Source organism: Polypterus senegalus, chromosome 5, assembly GCF_016835505.1.
Source record: "Polypterus senegalus isolate Bchr_013 chromosome 5, ASM1683550v1, whole genome shotgun sequence".
In the NCBI taxonomy this organism is placed as follows: Eukaryota; Metazoa; Chordata; class Cladistia; order Polypteriformes; family Polypteridae; genus Polypterus; species Polypterus senegalus.
In genome coordinates, this window is record NC_053158.1 from 40,746,071 (window position 1) to 40,762,485 (window position 16,415).

Sequence of the window (16,415 nt, forward strand, 5' to 3'; positions counted from 1 at the left end):
TTTTGTTGTTAAACAAGATTATGTGAATACATATACGAGAGTAACATTACGAGAAACTGTATAGTATGCAGTATGTGGAAATTACAGGTAAACAATATTTAGTAAATAAACTGTTTCAATTGATCTACTCAATGTTTTAAACCATCAAATTATGAATTTAAAAATCAAACATTTGCATTCCACATATATTTAAGTGGATTCACAGCTCTCTACACTGCATGATGAAGAATGTCAATCATTAATTACAGCAACAGCATATAATAATATATATATATAAAAAATACTTTTTAAAAACCACGCTTATATTAAGTTAAAAAGTGTACTAAAAAGTAAAAAATATGTCTCTCATACATCACTCGTAAAATAAAATTACGCTTTTATTTTATGAGTGATGTATGAGAGACTTATTTTTTACTTTTTAGTACACTTTTTAACTTAATAATAAGCGTGGTTTTTAAAAAGTATTTTTTTATATATGTATTACTTTCAACTTTTTAGCCTTGGGTTTGTTTTAGTATAATTTTGTAATCAATATTTTAACACATCCTTTAATATTTTTATCCATTACTAGCACCATCTATTGGTGAAATCTTTAACTATTCTTCATATGAAAATTTCATTTCTTAATTAACAAGGATTAATTGATCAATTAGTAAAACTGATTATTGATTCATGTATTGTCATCGGAAGTGAGTAAGTGTGCTAAATTTCAAGTCATTTGGACAATAGGAAGTGGGTTAAATATCGATTACAAGATTTGTACCAGACAAAAAACAGGTGAAGTTAAAAGAAGCATGGAAATAATAATAATAATAATAATAATAATAATAATAATAATAATAATAATAATAAAAATCCAGCATCAGAGTGACTGAAAAGCAGGTACTTTTTGATTTATGGGCCATAAATGGCTATATTTTTATTTTCAGTCATGTTCCTCCTTTGGCAAAGGAGATTGTAAAAACTGGAATGTATTGGCTATTTCCTTCCATTTCAAGTTGCTGTCAGTCTAGGAGTACAGTAATTTTCAAAAATAACAATTACACTGCTAGGCAAGTATATACAGCCATACTGTAGGTGATGCAAAGATGCCCTGACATTGTTTTTGCGTTGACATTGTCAATCTTTCTGAGAGCCAAGCTACAAAAAAAGGGTAAAACAAATCTCTACAATGTTACCTAAACCAAAATCATGTCATTTTTTTATGCTTTTTTTGTGATTTTGGTAAAAAACAACAAAATAACACAGCAATAAGGCACTTGTACTCATATAAAAAGTCAAGAAAAAAAATAAGACAGTGGCAGATCAAAAATAAATCTCAAAGTTTTCTAATTTCTAAGAGTAAAAGACAAATATCAAACCAGGGAAGGAATACCTAACACTTTGTCTGCAATAAGGAACATGCTCAGTAATGCTGCATGATTACTACATAGACAGACATTACAGACATAGTTTATGGAATCCTGGGAATTAAGGGAAAGCAGTGTGGTGACAACTTTTAGCTTAGTGAAAGGAGGGACATTCAAATGTCATGAATTATTAAAACATCTTGTACCCACCATTGTGTGTATTGTGGAAGGATACTAGCATCTCTCTGAGGGACAACATTCCCTAATATCTGTAATCGATTGCAGCAGTAAGACTTTTTTTTTCTGTATGTAAGAAAGGCCAGTTTGCCTAGGCTCAGTCCTATGTGTCTGGCATTACAAATGAAATCAGCAAAAGATCAGGGTAATATACTACACATCCTGAAATCATTAGGAGCCTCGTGTATAAAGCTTGCATATACACAAAAAGAAGCTCGAAATATGTGTATGTGTACTTGATGCAAAGACTTACGTATATATTTATGACAACTCTGACCCATGCATATGCAATATTTCTGACACTTTTGATCAAGCAGGCAAACAGTCAAACCAGCTAAATGATGACTGATAATTCATATCACTTAGCCATTATTGTAAAGTGTGTTGATGTAACAAATACACTGCTCAAAAGATTAAGGGAACACTTAATCATCACAGTCTAACAACATGCCAATTAAGCTTCAGAGATATCACTCTGCCCAGATAGGAAGCATAAGTGATTGTGAATAAACTTCACCTGCTTTGGCACAAATGAAAGTGACAACAGGTGCACTGGAGAGGCAACAGCAAGACAACCCCCAAAAAGGGAATGGATTTGCAGGTGGTGGCCAAAGACAATTGCTCTCTCCTTATTCTTCCCAACTAATTCTTCTCAAGTTTTGTGTTTTGCTAATGTCCTTTTCACTACTGGTAACATGAGGCGCTACATGCAGCTGATTCAACTTGAACAATTAGTCCAACTCTTCCAGAATGGAATATCCATACATGCCGTCACAAGAAGATTTGATGCATCTCCCAGCACAGTCTTAAGAGTATGAAGGAGATACCAGGAGACAGGCAACTGTTACACAAGGACATTTGAATAGGGCCGAAGAAGGTCATTAAACCCTGCTGGTATCTGCTCCTTTCTGCAAGGAGGAACAGGAAAAACACAGCCCTACAAAATTACCTCCCATCTGGCTACTGGTGTGCATGTTTCTGATCAAACTGTCAGAAACAGATTCCATGAATGTGGCATGAGGGCTCAACATCCTCTAGTTGCACTCTGTGCTCACAGGCCATCACTGTGTAACTTGATTGGCATTTGCGAGAGAATACCACACTTGGCAGCTCAACCACTGGCACCACATTCTCCTCAGAGATGAGAGAAGGTTCACACTGAGTATGTGTGACAGATGTGAAAGAGTCTGGAGACGCAGTTGTGAACTTTATGCAGCCTGCAACATCATCCAGCAGACCAGTTTGGCAGTGAGTCAGTTATGGTCTGGGGAGGCATATCCTTGGAGGGTCACACAGACCTCCCCTTGGTAAGCAATGGTACCCAGACTGCTGTTAGGTACCAGGATGAAATCCTCAAGGCCATTGTCAGACCATACGCTAGTGCAGTGGGGCCTATGTTCCTTCTGGTGCAAGACAATGCCCAGCCTCACGTGCCCATTGTGTGTAGGCAGGTCCTGGATGACAATGGCCGCACATTCCCCAGACCTGTATCCAACTGAGAACATCTGCGACGTTAGGTATCGGTGCATCCGACACCACCAAGCAGCTCCATATACTATCCAGGAGCTCACTGATACCCTGATCCAGGTCTGGGAGGAGACCCCCCAGGACACTATTCACTGTCTCATCAAAAGCATGCCCAGACATTGTCAGGAGTGCTTACAAGGGGGCCATACACAATACTGAGTCACATTATGAGTTCCCGTGATGAATTCCGTGCAAGTTGGATCAGCCTGTGAATTCAGTTCTTGACTTTGATTTTCAGTGTGATATTGAATCCAGCCCTCAGTGGGTTGGTGATTTTGGTTTCCATTGACCATTGTTACATCATTTTGTTCTCGACAAATTCCATAGTTTTGCTCAGTAAAGACTTTCCAACTGAATAATTCATTCAATGAGATCAATGGGTGATTTAAGTGTTCCCTTAATTTTTTCAAGCAGTGTATATTACACCTCAAAAGTGATGTATGTTATGTACAGACTCTATTTTAGGTCCCTTTTAAAGGGCTAATGCTACGTATTTGTACTTAACAATTTCTTCTCATGGAACTGGCCAACAGGCCAGAAGTATATCTGTCAAGCTTCTCTCCATCATACTGTATGTGCTAGAAGCCATTAACTAACTAGTGAGGCACTACAGTACATCCAGTCTGTGTATGGTGTAGGCATACATACAAAAAAAAACACGTTTTTGCAAACAAAAAAAGACAATTTGCAGGACTGTCCAGTTCTCCTAAGATAAGTGGGGCACTTTACAGTACTCCTATTACATTAAGGGCACCTAGAGAGAATGAAGCTGCTTTTGTTAACCATAACCAGCTACTTCTAATAATGCAAATATCAGGTCTTGATGGCTTGGGTCAACCTGTGATTCATTTATTTTGAGGCAAAGTAACTCTGACAGACGTGATGGTGTTGTACATGGTAGCTGGCTTGTTAGTAAATTAACTGGATGAACTCTCAGTCTTTCATATGACCTGAACTATCATTATACATGGCAGGTGATAGTGGTTACCCACCTAGAAGATGGAACTTTACACTTTCCCAGACCCCCAAAGTGTAGAGGGGAGGCACAACCAGATTCTCTTGAGTGCAGGTGGCAGGGTGTGTCAGAAGGGAGAGGCTGCTCTCCCAGCCAATGAAGTTCTGCCGCATCATGACTGCATATGTATGAGGTTGATTATCATGCTCCATTTATGGATGCTTCAGGGCGCCATTTGAGGCATGCTCACATACACATATTTACAGTGTGATTGTAATTTATAAATGGTAAAGTGAGTAGAAATGTGAATACTCCAGTTTTATAAATCTCATTTCCTGTCTCCTTGGTGTACGCAAATTTTAACGTTCAAAGTTTTATAAATAAGGCCACAGGAGGCCAAATTTCAGAAACCGTCAAATTTCCTATCAATTTTAAATAATCAATGTAAGAAGCTAATTTCCAAGCAATTATCAAACTAGAGCTTCATTCATTACTGCCACATCTCTTATTGCTGGTTCACTTTTATCACAGACTATTAGGTTCCAAATGCCTTTACCCAGCAATTTTCTCACTCTATTCACAGAAAAGCAAACCTATGGATGGCCATGTCTATCTCAGAGAGCACTCACACATACAAACGGGCATACCTCTGTGCAAATACTGCTTTTTTAACCTAAAACACTCTGCACTAAAAATCTGTTTAAAAAAAAAATAGTTTCAGGAGGAATCAATATATAAAGGGTGCAGAAGAGATAACAAAGGCATGGATTACACAAAACAATTAGTGTCAAAAGAAGAATGTCAGGTTCAGATACAAAGGTCTTTAGTCTGTTTATTTTCTTTGTACCTTGCAAGCTTAATGGGCATATGCTGGAAGAGAATTATATAGAGGGACACCATAATTGATTCTTTGGTAGAAACAGTGCCACTATGCTTTGAGAAGTAACAAACTAGTTTCAGAAGACAACTAAATTATTGAATAACAAAGCTAGGAATTTCCCCTTGGGACAAACAAAGTACTAAACAATTTGTCTATTAAATAACAAAAAATAATTTTGAACCTGGCAATTCTAAGTCAATTAAATAAAGTACATTTAGATTAAAACATGAACAGAGAACAAAACAAATGCTTATGTTGCTCCTGTTTTTCTAGTTTTCAGTTCCTGTATTGCTTCATGTTTGGAGTTAATACTTTTGATTCCTGAGACATGACGTTCTTTCACTTCTCCTTCAAGTGCTTCCTTCCTAACCACCTCCTTGTAAGTTCATTATTTTAAATTTTTCATATAGTGCTTGACTATAGTGATTTATGGCTATACGCCTTTATTGTCTTTCAAAGTTATGCCATTTCATGTTACAATCCCTACTTTGCATGTGTAATTTATTTTGAGTGAATGTTTCTCTTTATCATTTAAGATGTTTTCTTTTTAACGATAGAATTTGACCTCCTGTTGGTGAATGTGGATGTTTTGATCATTGGAGGAAAGAACAACACATTGTTTTAACATTTATATTGTGAATGATTTTTCAACATATCTGTTCAAATTTGCTACATGCTTAATAAACTGAAGAAAGCATATTTTGATATTACTCCTTTCACTAGCACAGGTAAAGGTATTTATAGGTGAACCAAAATACGCACTAACAGTGATAAGCAAAACACTAACAGTCAGATGAAATTATTGCTCTAAGCAGCCTCAAAGAAGATGGTCAGTTAGTTCATGTTAAGGATAAGTTACATTGCATGGCTTTTGCAGCGATTTTCAGTCATAGCCTTCATTTACATAAAATTAGTGAATCAGGAGGCAGCGGGTAGTGGGCAGCTGGCAGCGGGCAACATATGGCCAGTCGGACATATCCAGTGACTCACTCCAAATAATCTGTGACTTGCTCCAATACAATCCAACAGGTTTGAAATTGTCTTTAGTCATAGGAATGGGCTGACTAGTATGAGAGCTGACAACCAATAAAGTCTCGCCTGAAATTACAATTTATATAATGGCATGACGAAGAATAAGGCACGTGGGTGTTTTGGACATCATAAATAGAAGAGAAGCCTGACTGTCTGATGTCTCATGTTTTATGTACAACAACAGAATGAAAAAAGAAAAAAAAAATGGTCAGAGACTACAGCTGAACTCATCATCATCTGTTAACCCTTCATATAGATCTGGTCCCATCAGGCAGCATGTTATTGGTAAACACAAAAGAAGCAAGCACAACTGCTCTGAAAGGTCAGCACTTTGTTGGTATAAGTGACATAGCCAGTGGTTTTCAGTCATTTAATTTGATAGGATCTGGAAATGAGATCAACAGTTACAGTTGGCAAGTCTGACAAACCCTACGACTAAAAGTTGCATGATATCATGAGTTAATTATCTCTAGCAACCTAAACACATAACGTCACAACCAGAATGAAAAATGCACAATACCTTCTTCACATGATTATCTTGTAAATAATACTCTAATGCGTGTAAGGTGCATTTTTTTCATTGCTGTGAATGGGCTCTTTTAATTTAGCTTATCTTTTTTAAACTAGTGGGTAAAGCATGCAAAAGGTTTAAACTAGCAAACAGAACTAAAATTGAACTGACTACAGCAACCTCCAGCCACCACACATCTACAGCCCTATGTTTGCATTACAGTGTTTAAAAGTCTTTGTAACATTCACATTTACTTTCATTACCTCGGTGACCTTCTTGTACTTTTTTGTTTGTTTAAACAGTAAGCAACATGCTGCCAAAGTAACCAGGAATTACAAGCATATGTGTCTTCATTCAACAAGATTAACTTTTTTGTACTTGCTATAATTTCTGAAATATGTGGATTTGATATCTCATGGATTTTGGCTTCTTACTTTTAGCACAAACTTTAAACAGACATTTGTGTGCAACTGTAGTATCATTTTTATTTTATTTTCAACTCATTACTTATTTTTTGTAGCTTGTATGCATCAGATATATTTGCCTTTTGCTAAATTGTAGTTGCTGTGTTTATTATTGAGATCACTGTTTAGAACTGAAATGGAAATGTGGCATACAGCAAAAATTTTGAATCTGATGGTAAACTTTCTCTTTATTTATGCAATGAGAAGTCAAGCCAAATGGCTGAACAGATTGCAAAATGCAAGCTTTAGAGGCAGCTGTAAATTTCTGAAACCAAAATAGAAAAGTTAGACATTTATTTGAGGTAGCCTGTTAAAAATGTAACCTATTTAATAAACAAATAGTTAAAACAAAAATTTGTAATTTCAAAATAAGTAACTAATTTTCTAATAACTAACAGGGTTAGTAAGGTTTATAAATAAATAAAGGTCACTACCCACGGTACCTGTTGAAGGCAGGTAATAGAATAATTTAGAAATATTTACCATCTCTTGGCCTACGTTGTGCCTTAAAGCTTGCTTCTAAGACTCATTACTTTTAAGGTGTCTTTCTCACCTCCTGTCCAGTTTTATACATTCTGTCTTTGAAGGCAACTCTTGCAGCAGGCGCTTTTATTCCTCTTCATGTATCTCACACTTGCACTTCTCTTTCTTTGCATCACCAATGCCAAATTGGCCAATCGGATTGCTCTGAGGGAGTGGCCACACACACCGTTGTGTTTTATTATATAGTAGATTATTTTATATAGTAGATTATTTTCAAATGTACAGCGTACACTGAAATTCTCACTTGCACATGTTAATGAAAAGGTACCATGTCACTATCCTCCCTGCTTTTCATACTGACCACAAAAAAAAAAAAAAAATTGTTGTATACATGTTCCTAATTATAGAAAAAAAGTGTTTGTTGAATGGTTTTAGTAATAGGGTGGTTACCACAAGGATTCTTATATGACTTTTTATTGTAGTGTATTTTCATCTGTACAGTGTGCCATTTCTTATTTTAACAAGCATAACTGTGCCTGAATATTTGCTTTTCAGTTTAACATTTGCATGTACGTAAATGAAATTTTGACAGCCTCTGTCAAAACCACTTTGAAAGAAATCAAATATTTTAAAATGAAAGTGTATTCACAGAGCCTTCATTTAAATTGGACCTAGCAGTTTTGACAGACTTGATGCATATACTGTATATAAAGAACCTTTCATTGTGAGGAAAGAAGCAGTGAGATGTCCAAATATTTTCCAACAAAAAGCCTTTTAAAGGCAAACATTTATTTTTAACACAGTATACTCAAAAGAAGGAGACATTACACTTTTTATGGCTTTAGATGTTAATGGATAATAGAACAAGACTTTAAACTGAAGAATTTATGGCATTTATGCTCTCTGTGTGTGTGAGTGTGAGCTGTTATTACAATTATAGTTTTTTATTCAGAACAGCATTTATTTTCCTGGAAACTCCCTACATGCAGACGAAACAAAATATAAATAAGTTGGCTCACACTTTTAAATTTTGTTCTCAGATCAATCAATGCTGGAAACAAAACTTGTGGAGTGACTTCTCGTTAGAGTGACGTGTAGTCCTCACAAGAATAGAAATGGTTGGCATTAAAAATAAACACAGTTTTTATTGCTTTCACATACACTTATTTTTATAAAGCAACATTCTTTGCAATTAATTTTGACAACTAATAGAGGAAATGGCTAGGGAGGCAAATACTAGTCCAGTGCCTTTAGATTACTATAATTTCCATGAAACCCAGTTACAGATATTTATGAAAGGCAACTCAGATTTCATCCCAAAATTAGATAGGAACATCCAAAACAGTCATGAAACTGTATGGGTCCTATATTCGGGGACATTTCTACCATATAGGCAAACTAAGCGGACACCTAGGTCAGCACAGTTTTCTGTTTTGGGTAAATTTTGCCAACTATAATACAGGCAGCCATTGGTGCCAGGAAAACAGTGGCTTTAAGTGATTTTTGGCACCCTGCCCCTGATTTGTCCTGTCATGAAAACCCTTCCCAGCACCCCCATTGATTTTAAATTGTACATACATGTATGATTTGAATAAAACTTTATAGGGATCATCCAAATCTCTTTTCCCGTTCTTTGATGTGACATCTATGTAGGATTGTGTGGATCTCCAAGCGGGATACTCTTCAATCTGACATTCATGTGTGACCCACATAAAAATCCAAGGGTATCTCACTACCATCTCCCCATACCGCTCTTTGATCTGTGTAACCTTCACTCTTCTAACTGCAATAATTTGTATAGGAGTTGCCTTCAAGACTCTATGGTTTGGCTGCTACATTTACACTTTTGCCCAGGGCAGCCACAACCAGCACTGCCTACGCATCAGTGGAAAATTAATTATAGCGACTTCACCCAAAGTGACAAGTATAAACACACAGACACACACACAGATTTAATAATCTTTACGTACTAACTACTAATATATTTGATATTTTCACACACCACTGGAAAAAGTGCATTACAGGACAGGACAAAAAGTTAAGAGTATTTCTTAAAATCAGATAACGGTTTTACAGAACATAAGACATATTCAATTAAACTCAAAAGTACTCTATTGGAGTCGCTCAGACATTTTCATGTTTTTTGTTATAAAATTAAATATCTTTTATTATGAAGATACCATTAAACGGCTATAAAAATAAGCCCATTGCATTACTAGTTTTTATAATGGCTATTACTGATTGAAATTACTTATTTAGAACATTAGAACACTGTAGACGAGAACAGGCCATTCAGCCCAACAAAGCGCGCCAGTCCTATCCACTTATTTCCTCCAAGTAAACATCAAGTCGAGTTTTGAAAATCTTTAAAGTCTTTCTGTCTACCACACTACTTGGTAGCTTATTCCAAGTGTCTATTGTTCTTTGTGTAAAGAAAAACTTCCTAAAGTTTGTGCAAAATTTACCCTTAACAAGTTTCCAAATGTCTCCCCGTGTTCTTGATGAACTCATTTTAAAATACCAGTCTCAATCCACTGTACTAATTCCCTTCATAATTTTAAACACTTCAATCATGTCACCTCTTAATCTTCTTTTGCTTAAACTGTATAGGCTCAGCTCTTTTAATCTTTCCTCATAATTTAACCCTTGTAACCCTGGAATCAGCCTAGTCGTCTTCTCTGGACCTTTCTAGAACTGCTATGTCCTTTTTGTAGCCTGGAGACCAAAACTGCACACAGTACTCAAGATGAGGCCTCACCAGTGCATTATTTATTTTCTATCCTTGTTAGATCTAGTTCACCCGCTTCTCTCAAAACAGTAACAGTCATCTTTGTATGCAATCTTCAGTTTCTTGGCAATCTGTTACATGGAATAGCTGTCATTCTGCAAAAAAAAAAAAAAAATAGACTGACACATTTCTTGAGAAAGCGGTATCTGAAAGCTGTTACATTTTGGCCATTTTTGAGCCCAGAACTGAGTTTTAGGAATGCCAGTAACTTGGAACCCAACTAAACAGAATGATTGGTTATCAGATAAAGTTTTGGAATTGCATTAGCACTGCTGAAACCTATTATGACTGATTAGGGATAAGCTAAGGGTGTTTACCATTAGGACACTGAAGGAACTGCTGCTGAAAAAGGGGCTTTGCAGCTACTGTATATGCGAATACTACAGTAAAAATCAGTCATTTCACACAATAATAGACATTATAAACAGTAGTAAATTCTTAGCTATATTTTTAAATCAATTTTGTCTATGAAAATTATTGAAAATTTCTGGGTGATCCCAAATATATGAATGGTAGTGTATTTCATTGACATCTATTGCTTGGCACTGTGCAGTTAATTGTTACAAACAGTTTGCAAAATGTGGCCATTCTGAGAAGCTATAAAATGTCAAGAAAGACTGTACCATAAAACAGCAAATCTAAACACAGGCTAATTAGACATCTGTTACTCCAGAATGGAACCTATGCCTTCATTTGCATGAAGTACTGGCTGTGGAGCTTGGTGAAACATATTTCAAATGGTTAACTGGGTAGGTCATTTTGCTAGCACTGCACAGTGGGTCAATTCAGAGAAACACATCTGAAATTAATTTACATGTTTTAACATTTTTCATAGGTTTGCAATAATCAGAATTCACTGAAATTTTTTTCCAACCACTTATTTAAACAAAATGATGAGGTAGATGGATCCTATCCAGGGATGAGTGGTGTGGAAACATGGTGAGGCCCAAATTTGGACTGCTCACCTCAGGGCCAGTTTAGTGTCAGAAATTGCCTAATGTGAACTTCTTTGGAAAATGTGAAGAAGCTAAGTCAATTAGAAAACAGCAGGTATGAAAAGAGAATAGACAATCTAAATAAGACCTACCTGGACTATCCATCCATCCATTTTCCAACCCGCTGAATCCGAATACAGGGTCACGGGGGTCTGCTGGAGCCAATCCCAGCCAACACAGGGCACAAGGCAGGAACCAATCCAACCAAGCCAACCCACCGCAGGACACACACAAACACACCCACACACCAAGCACACACTAGGGCCAATTTAGAATTGCCAATCCACCTAACCTGCATGTCTTTGGATTGTGGGAGGAAACCGGAGCGCCCGGAGGAAACCCACGCAGACATGGGAAGAACATGCAAACTCCACGCAGGGAGGACCCGGGAAACGAACCCGGGTCTCCTAACTGCGAGGCAGCAGCGCTACCACTGCGCCACCGTGCCGCCCCTACCTGGACTAGATTCACAATATTATACCATGAAGCTGAATGAAGTAATTGATGGGAAACCATTAATTCTTAAAATTACTTCTGGGATATCAAGTAATATTTCTGCTAATATAGCTCAAATGCAGCTAGCTACTCACAGATTTTCCTAATAAAATATGACAAATGTTAGCTACACTGATAGAGAACGCAGGTGACCAATGCCTTGGGTGATCAATTTAAGAAATAAATCCAATTCTGCTTAATCTAATTCATGGCCACTGGGGTCCCAAAGCCTATTCCAGCAGCATCAAAACAAGGCAGAAACCAAACCTGTATAAATAGAGAAAGTGCTCAAGCCTGTATAATCTACAATCCTCCCTTGGTTTGATTTTTTTTTTAATTTGAATGTGAATTGTAGTTTAAAAAAAAAACTTTATTCTTTAACAAATGAATATATTTCAAAGAGACTGGCTATGAGCCAAATAAACTGAAATCCTTAGATAAAAAAATAAAACAACTGCCTCATCTGTTGTATCATGATTCAAAACCTAAGAAAAGAATTGTACTTTCAATTGATTTTCTGCAATATTGTGAATCATTGTCAAAGATGATGAGCTAAAATGTTTTACAATAACTATCCTACTGCAGATATTCTAAAGCAACCTCTTGGGTCAAAAAGTTTTCTAACACTGGGCTACAATTTAGATAATGGAGAATATCCTGGAAAAAATCCCTTGGGCCAAGCAACACTGACAACTTTCTCAGTGGGTCAATAAAACATAATGAGCTGGCTGTGCTACAGTCCTGAAAATCCTCAGCAGAAAGGAACATCACAAACCACAAATACAATTCTTACAAAACATATCACTGAAACTTTTCCATATTTGAAATTCTATTCCCAGCTCCAGCTCCAATGCAACCACTCAATCTTTCACTGAAATATGAAAATTAACAGATTTAGCATTATTCATTAAAACTAAGTCTGAAAGATGGAATTACAAGTTAAATCATAAATTAGCTACTAACAAGTAATGAAAATCATGTTTCCAATTATTCAATAACTTAATAAAAAAACAGAATGGCAAATTTTCTTATAAGCAGAAATTCATTTTATTTATTCGTTTATTTATTTATTTAGTGGACTCTAAAGTGACTCATGAGCCAAAATGTAAGTATGTACAATGGTAGGTTATGTGATTTGCTCAGGATTACACAGAGAGGCAGTGGGTGTGGATTAACCTTGCTAGGTTAGGTTAGGTAGACTTTATTATCCCAGAGGGATAATAATCATACCAACACTTTGCCAGTAGGGTACACTGTTTGACTTGCTCACAGAAACGTATATGAACTCAAACAGCACAAAAAAAATCGTACTATAATTCCAAAAACAATACCTGTCTAAACAGGTGATAGTCTGTACATTTGACCCACTGATACAAGAACCGAGCACATTAAAATGAGATATAAATATTTGCCATGCAATTTACCTAACATTTTAGGCAAGCCTGCAGATTCATAAAAATATTCAAAAATAGCATTTACAATATTTTACACATTAAAAAAAGAGAAAAACTAAAGCAAGAACCATTTTTGTCAACTTTTTTTTTGTCATCTGACACAACCAATCGTAAGTACCAGTGCTAAAACAAATTCTGGCAGAAAATGAAGGTTCATATGACCACCCAAGAAGGTTATGGACAAGTATGACAACTACCCCTTCTAGTCACACCCCATTTCCTGACTATTAAAGCAGAAAAAGCAAAGCCGGAGCAGTTTATGTTTTTATTACAGGAGAAAGATCACTGCCTGGAAGACTGCTACAAACGTCCAGGAAGACAGATCAAATCCAGAAGATGAAACATTCAGAGCAACTTATTAAATATATTTGTGTTTATGAAATGGAAAGTTTTTACAGAGTCATGCCTTAAAGTTTGCCAACTGCTTCCTAGACGTCAAACACACGTAAGCATGTTGTTATTCAAACAGCAGCATTCCGGCCACTCCAATATGTTAAAAACCTTGCATCATCTCTCTTTTTCTTTCGCACACTTACACATACTCAATTGCATCTATTTATATGTAGTCTTCCTGAGAAGCAACAAGTGCATCTTTTACAGTAAGATTCACTCCATATATAAATAATCTTTGTGAATCAAATGAGACTTGATTTGGACTGATGATTAACAAAATGCAGAACTGTTATCATTAAAGAGTTTGATCCTATAGTCCACCATATGTAAAAATCAACATACAAGGATTTTCATTAACCCATTCCTTCATAATGCTACATACAGTATCTCAGTTCTTGCATGTTTTTTCATATACTAGTATGAATATGAAGTATAGTGTATTTGTTGGTGTAGTGTATTTCTAGGCACTCCACATACTCCTCCCACATTCTAATGAGACACAGTAGATTGATATGTGACCAGTATAGAGTTAATGAGGATGAGGTCTCTCTGCAATTGCCTGAAATCCCATCTGGGGTTAATTTTTGCCAAATGTTGGAATTGTGTCTAGTATCCAGCAATTCTGAAAAGTTCTAACAAACTTTTTGAAAGAAAACAGATATTGAAATGGATCTCTTCCTCATTAACAAGAAGGATCTCTATTTTTTTTTTTTAAATTATGGTAAATGTTGCGTTATATATTAATACAATCCTCTTAATGGCTGACCCTGGAAATCTAATAGCAATTACTTGGATAGAAAATTTAGATTTTTTCTTAAATACATGCCACAAAGTTCAAAAGGTATGAGCATGTGGTCAAATTTTTAGAAGTAAAATATTGTAATGTGAATTTAGTAATCTGATAAACAGGAGAACCTAATGCCCAGACAAGAAGTTACAGCTGAACAATTGAGACTTACCAAGTGTTAATGCATTTATTTTTTTTCTTTCACAACTACTACAGTAATAATTTAAAACGGAAGAAAATTACATACTATAATTTATCATTAATTTGTTTAATGAATATACTTTATTAATCACTGAGAGGAAATTGTCTTTTTGCATGACCTTTGGATGTTACAAGACAGGGTCCAGCATTGTACAGCACCCCGGAGCAATTTTCAGGTTAAGGGTTTTGCTCAAGGGCCCAATGAAGTAGGATGTGTATGAATATTCCAAGATGCACAGTGGTGCTGTGATAATACTGCTGCCCTGCATTAAGGAAACCATGGTTTGCATCAAGAGCGTTCACTGCATGGAATTTGCATGTTCTCCCTTGTGTGTGGGTTTCCTCTCACAATCCAAAATCATGCAGATTTGATTAATCAGCATTGCTAAATTGGCTCTAATGTATGTGGGTGTGGGTGTTCACTCTGTGATGGACTGGTGCCCTGTCCAGGTGTTGTTCATGCCTGGCACCCTATAATTGTTGGTATAGGTTCCAGCTGACCTGGAAAAGCAATTTAGGAAGATGGATGGAGGGAAGGATGCAGAAATAATTTGGGTACTGTACATGATTTCGACATAATTAATGATTTTAGGCCACTTACATAAGGCCTCTTTGTGTGGGGATGGTTATTTGATGAATAAACTGCAAGACAATGATTATATTTTTATATTATGTACATTAAAGAACCAACCACAACAAGTCAAATCAAATTAATAATATATTGAACAATTATTATAAAATTAAAAGTTTAATAAATCAGACTCTGCAGCTGCATGAATAAAAGGTAAAAGTACCACTTCTGGTTAATGGAAATAGCTCTAGGTAATAGAAATCTTAAGTTTTGTACCTAATACTTGTATGCAAAATTTGGCTGACCTACGTGAAAGGTATTCAAGTTATCATGTTTTTACACGCACACACACACACACACACACACACACACACAGAGGCATAATTCCAAAAATGGCATTTACGGACTTGGGGAGGTCTAAAACGTCAAGATTCATCAAAATCTCAACATCGAATCTTTCGATAATTACAATACTTTCCCTATACTTCGTATACGAGAAAGTAAAAAGAGAGAAAAAAATAAGAGACTAGAACATGGTACATACAGCTACAGACACTTCACAATATTCTTAATATTTTGTAGACATTAGGTAAAAGATGATGTTGTTAAGCTAAAAAGACTGGTCTCATGAAAACTTATGTTTTTGTGTTTACAGAGAAGTTGATCTTGGATGCCAGATATTCTAAATAGGTTATGTACTTGGTTCACCCATTATTGTCATCACTAGTTTAATGAATATGGTCTACGTTTACTCAGGTTATCCAGTTGTCCCCCAAATTATTTTTCTCCACTCTCCATGGTCCTGTGTATCTCTTGTAGACAGACTCATTCTTTGCATATCATCTAACGCAACCCTCTAAACAAATCTTAACAGAATGCTAACATTCACCTTCCTTTCACTCCATGACATGACACCCTGTCAAGCATTTTATTACATAAAACTTTTACTAAGTATGCCTATAACCTGTTATTAAAGAAAATAAGACTTTTATTAAGTAGGCCAAGGGCATATTTAATTTTAACATAATACTATGTAAAATATTTATTAAGTATGCCAATATATACTGCAACACTGTGCATATTACATTTACTGTATTATGTTGGTTTATCTTTATGAAGAGGATTTTGTGCCCAGGGACTGGGGAGGGTGTCCAATACTCACAGATTTCACTTTTTCATGGGAGCTCTTGGAACCTATACTTAGCAAAGAATGAGGGATGACTACATGTGCAGGAGAATTATTATCAACACTAGTCGGAGTTTTCCATTGTTGCCTTCTATATTCTGTAATTT

The 16,415-nt window shown here is 35.9% G+C and overlaps 1 protein-coding gene across 1 annotated transcript in view; it reads right to left on the reverse strand.

The window, feature by feature from the left end:
- tmem68 (transmembrane protein 68) overlaps positions 1-16,415 on the reverse strand; it is a 100,945-nt gene that overhangs the window by 58,012 nt on the left and 26,518 nt on the right. The gene's annotated exons all lie outside the window — the stretch shown is intronic.